Source organism: Solenopsis invicta, chromosome 5 (assembly GCF_016802725.1).
Source record: "Solenopsis invicta isolate M01_SB chromosome 5, UNIL_Sinv_3.0, whole genome shotgun sequence".
In the NCBI taxonomy this organism is placed as follows: domain Eukaryota; kingdom Metazoa; phylum Arthropoda; class Insecta; order Hymenoptera; family Formicidae; genus Solenopsis; species Solenopsis invicta.
The window spans coordinates 15,674,771-15,680,770 of NC_052668.1; positions in this window are offsets into that span (position 1 = coordinate 15,674,771).

Sequence of the window (6,000 nt, forward strand, 5' to 3'; positions counted from 1 at the left end):
TTGCAATGCGCGAGCTTACAGAGCCGGCGCGGGGTCTCTCTGTCGCCAAGCGGAACGTTCGTCATTTTCAGCAGTGCAGACTTGAAAGCCGCGTTTCGCAGCGCCAGATCAATCCTCGATTCCCAATTCGTCGGGAGACCGTCGCGATCGATCTCGCGCGAGACTGTCGTAAATCGTTCGCGAGATTAATCTCGCGGCTCGATCCGCGCCGGTGATCACGATCGACTTGCGCGCTTAGCTCCGTCGTAGATCTCACTTGAATTTACGATCCGCGCGTCTCTCGGTCTTCCAGTCGCCGAGAACAGATCCGCTTCTCGCGCGATGGCGGAATGCGCAGCATTTTGTGAAATTCGTCATCGTCGTCATCGTGCGCGATGCGTGACGACCTGCGTGAACGATACTAACGTGTAGACGACATACGTACGCGGATCATGCTGCGAGAGAACATGACGACACGAAATGATTACTTCTGTATTTCATATTCGTGATGCATTGCTGAAAAGTGCGCAGAAAAAAACAGTGTTTTCAAATGTCAGTATCAAATTAAAATCAATACACTGAGAAAAAATTCAAAATTTTGATAAATATTTAGGTATATAAATATTTACTCTACAAAAAAAATAATACTTAAATTAGTCGTTTTTGTATTAAATAAATAATATATTTACATTTAGTGAATATTTTAATAGTGCTATTTGAATAAACATTTATTAAAATTTAATTCTATTTAACAAACATTGTTTCTTATATAGCAAGAAATTGTATTGATAATCTTGTTTATATATAATCTTCCCTAAAGATAATTTAAAACTTTAACAAAGTATTATATATTTTTATTTCATATTGTTATTTTTTATTCAATATTTTATCCTCTCAACTCATACAAATTTTATTATTGAATAATAAAAATATATTTTTCTTAATAAAACTATACCAAATTTTTCATGTGTTACGTCTGTTTAATTCTATATAAAAACTCATTTCAATATTAAAAATTTTGAAAATAAGAATATTCTCAAAACAAGAAATTCTTTTTTTCTATGTAGATGCTAAATTGAATTACTTTATCATTCACTTCAATACAAAAGTATCTTGCTGCTATTTTTAACAAGTTTTTTATGAATAATATAATGAATTTAAATGTTGAATTTCACATATTTTTTTATGTTATTATTAAAGCTATTTTTTGCATAAAAATTTATATTTTTGATAGATACGCGAATTGTGTTGTTATATAATTTTACATCTGAAAACTGATTGTTTATTAAAAGAAAGCTATTGTAAAAATATTAATAAAACTGTTATGAATAGTATTAAGTTTATTTAAAAGCTGAGAGAGAAAGAGAAAGAGAGAGAGAGAAAATGGATACACAAAATGGAAATACATAAATAAAGCTTGTGTATCTGTCTTAATTAAATTTACATTTGGGGAATAACTATACATATATTTCGTAGCATTTCCGAGATGCGTGACACTCTCGAGGGAGATCGACGGCGATTATTTCTATCTCTTCGCAGGGTTGCTCAAACGCTGCAAATGAGCAAAACCGACATCATGTGAGTGTGGTCTTATATAATCCTGCCAAATCAAACGCGCATCGCTAACTCTTAGCAGACCTAATATTAAGCTCCTCTGGCATAGCAGATTCTTGCAGCGGTTCATAATCACGTAAATCCTAATTACGTTGATATAACATGTAATATAACGCTCAAAACGCTAAATTGGAAGACGTATTAAGCGCTGCTAAAATATTTCATGTCAGACTCGCATCACTCGCTGGTGGGAAACATTTCCTGCATTTTGAACTTAATGAAAATTGATGTATTAGATGTGGAAAGATGTAGACTGATGGAACGGCGGAATTATATCTCGTTGCTATCTATATTCAACGCGATTCTCATCTCCCTCGGACTGCTCGTGAATAATTTCAGACGAACTCTGAAGGATTCAAGTTGCCAGAACGGCTAAGAATGTCATCAAATGCGCATGAACTTATGTTCCTTATATTCGTTCCATTAGACATGATTTGCGAGTTTAATCAATTAATGCGACAATGAATCAACCATCAATGTCACGTGTCACGATTATTAGAAAGTGATGTTAAGACGCGGAACAAAATTTAGTCTGACTAATAACTTTATCGATTGAAGAGAGAGAAAGAGAGAGAGAGAGAGAGAGAGAGAGAGAGAGAAAGAGACTGAAAAACGGAGCATTTATGAGCCTTGTAAGGCAAACCCTCTAAAAATAAAATAATATAGAAAAAGATTGCACATAAAAATAAAAAGTAAAATATTAATATAAGTAAAAAATTTAATGCAAGCAAAACTAATAAGCAAAAATAAAAATAAAATTTAAAATAAAGATAACAGGATAAAGTTAAGATGTTCACAAATATTATTCAGTTGCTCGTCAATATAATTGTGATATTACGTATTTCAACTTTGGTTAAGGATTGCGTTATAAAATCGACGAATACCTATCCAGAGAAAAGTTTCTTTAAAAAATAATATATTTGTTCAAATCGAAGAAATTTATGCATTACTACATGGTTAAAGAAAAGTTCCTTTAATTTCAAAAAATTTTTTTATTGTTCCTTTTATTAGAATTAAAAAAAATAATTTGGTTGTGCAACGCAAATCATTTTTTATAATTAAAGAAATATATTTTTAAATCCAAAACAACTAAATTGTTCCTTATATTTCTGTCAATACTTTCTTTAAATTAAAACATTTAAATTAAACAAATAATTTATTTACTTCAAAGAAAAGCTAATAATGTCATTTCTTGAAAGCAAATCAATGTTTATTTTACTTAAAAGTATTTTTATGTCCGATTAATAATCCAAATAAAAAGAACCGATTTTATAACTTTTCTTTTAATGCAACACGCAATTTACGTGAGCTGTAGATTGTAAAAATTTTCACAAAGTTATTATTAGACACTAAGATCCGCTGTAAATAGACAATAGCCCTCTCATCGTCATGTTTGAAATAAAATGAAAGTATGAAACAAAAGGAGAAAAAGAGAACTGAAAATGACACTTCTTTTTTTTCGGAGCATCCGATAAATGCGCGAGACGAGGGAAACTTCGGAGTTTGAGACGGTCGTTTAACTGCACTCTATGATCATCATTGCCGTTTTTCTCTACTCCTCTCTTTTTCTCTCTCCTCTTCAGAGCGTGAATTCATTTTTCAGGCCGGCAGATTGTATCGTAGTCTTCGATATCTACCTTTTTCTTTCTACTCGATTTCGCGGGCAGTCAGTTTAATAACTCTCCTCATATCTCGCGGCGTTGAATATTGCGTCGCCGACGAATCGCGATATCACTTCTTTTTCCTCGCAAAAAAATAGACAAAAACACACGGAACAGAAGTCTTTTTGTAAAGAAGTTTATTACGTAATCTCTTCGAAGTTGAAAAGCCTGAAGATTACTGACTTCCTTTGTATTTCTATCGATATATTTCAATTCCACTAAGACGACGGTTAAGAATTGAATGTAATAAATCTGATTTCAAAGATCACAGTCCAATATGAAATGAAATCCTCTACTTCAATTTATTTCACCTAGCTTTTTGCAGAAAATTTATTGTTTAACGTTGACGATTTCATTCTGTGATATATTCGCATGGAGTATAGAACATTATGGTCGGTATGTTCCATTAATTAAATTAATCTCTTAATAAATCATGAACAATAAATGATTCTTGCCGTGGACATTGTTTAGACAATAATGCCAGTATAAATACATTAATGCCGTATGCGAGTCATATATTAACGTCGAGAAAGAGGCGGTTACTTCGTAACGAGACATAAAAAAAGAAAGATAGTAATTAATAAAATACAAACTAAAATCTTAGAAATGTATATTACGAACGTTAAATGTCCTGCTCGTTATTGTAATAAATAATTCAGAAAGGCCAAGGACGAACAAATTTAAACCTAATTAATTCAGACAAGCTAACCTTGTCCTTTCTGAATTATTTATTATTATATTATATTTATCACAAAACGTATTACATTGTACGATCAATGACAGAGTCACAACGATGCCATAAAAAAAAAGGTGACAAATCTCAGTAATCGATCCTTTAGCTCACTCACGAACAGGACTGCCTCGTTAATTCAAGCTGACACTTTAAACGCGATATCCCACGATGGTTTGAGCAAAATGCATAAATCAGCCGCGGTCTGATGACGTCATAACACTTGGCGGCATCTGTATTTTAATTCGGAAGTGATTCACATGACTGAGAGAGCAACGAGAAAGCAACGTGCACGTAAATGCGGCATCCTCGTGACACACGTCGCGGTTTAAATTGTATAACTTCGTAATTTACCGTGAGACGTGTGTTGCAAAACTGGGTTGCATTATAATTGGATAACCCGTCTAAAGTATCTTACACACGGTGGACTGACACGGCGCAGGGAGTCTACGAAACGTATGTAATCTCGACGGATTTGCGGGCATGGGCTTAACTGGGCAGCTCGACCTAAAGCGCGCGAGCGAACATCTAGGTCTCACTTAGGTTGACCATAAATCTGACAATTGTAAATGCACGAGGTCTCGAACGAACTTAATTCTTCATCACGAGAAGATGTTAAAAATATTATTTCATTTTCAGCAAGACGCACGGGAAAGGAAATTTCTTCTCGCTATCCCTCTTTTTTTCTTTTTTTTTTCTTTTTGGAGACGGAATTCGTGGAAATATTCTTTTCCTGAAGTTCGCGCTTGCCGAGTTTCTCGCCAAGTTTACAGGGTCAACGGCATTTTCGCGGGATGCCGCAGCAAAAGAAGGAAACCGGCGGTATTCGCGCGACAGGAAGCAGCCGACGTGCCGGGCACAAGCCGCTCGAGCGAGTGCCGCAAAGGAGACGGCGCAAGAATCAACCTGCTTGCCGTCGATATCGCTACGAGGAATCGGTAAAGCCGTCAGTGTGTTTCTGGAACTCACGTACCATTCAGACAGCCAGCTCGCGGCCTTCGTTTTTTCTTTACGTCGCCGAGAGATCGCCGGTCTAAGCAAGCGGACGGGATGACGACGGCGGTTCCCGCGCTCGCTCCACTCGCGGTGCATCCCGCGGTGCATTCAGACGTGAGTTAAGCGCATTACTCGACTGCCGCTCGCTTTGGCGACGGGAAAATTAGTTTAATCGTCTGCATGATGAGCTTAGACGACTGAGCGTAAATGCGAGTGCTCATCGTTAAGAGATTTTCACTGAAGACCACTTTAGGTTGCGCTTCGCATTACTAGATCTGACACCTTACAGAACGTGATATTACGTATAATGGTTTTATTTCTGCGAAAATTATATTACTCGGAGCGAAAGCATGGTTATTAACGGCAATAGTAGTCATCATCATGTCTCTGTATATAAAATTCCGAACCGAAATTTAAAAATAAAATGCTACGTGCATTTTTAAAGCTTGTTAATCTGTTGCATTCTTTATCAATTATTCACGTATTGAAAGATATTAATGCTCCAGCATTCAATTAATTAATTAATTAATTAATTAATTAATTAATTAAAGATATTTTGGCTTTACAATATTAGCTAAAAAAGATCAAAACTTAAAAATTCAAAACTTCTCAGATTTATTCTTTCTTTTTCTAATAAATAAAAAATTTTGGTTGCAAATTTTGGCTCTGAAATCTGCTATAAAGAAAACAACGAAAAATCTGGCTTATGTAAACTCTATTTTGCTACAATTTTAGATACATAATTTTAAAGCAAGTAAGCGGATTCACTAGATTATTGCACGAATATTTATTAGAGTTTTATTAGTACATGTAAAAAACTTGATTTAATTCGTAATGCTACTGTCTCATCGAATTTACAAAACGCAATTTTAAATAAAAATGAAGTAATTTTTAAACCAATAAGAGGCTTATCAATTCTCTCAAATTTTACAAAAACAATCAAACGTAATAATAGAACAATCTATAAAACTTTGAAGTTTCTAATAATAGTTTGAAATGTGACACATACATAATTAAATT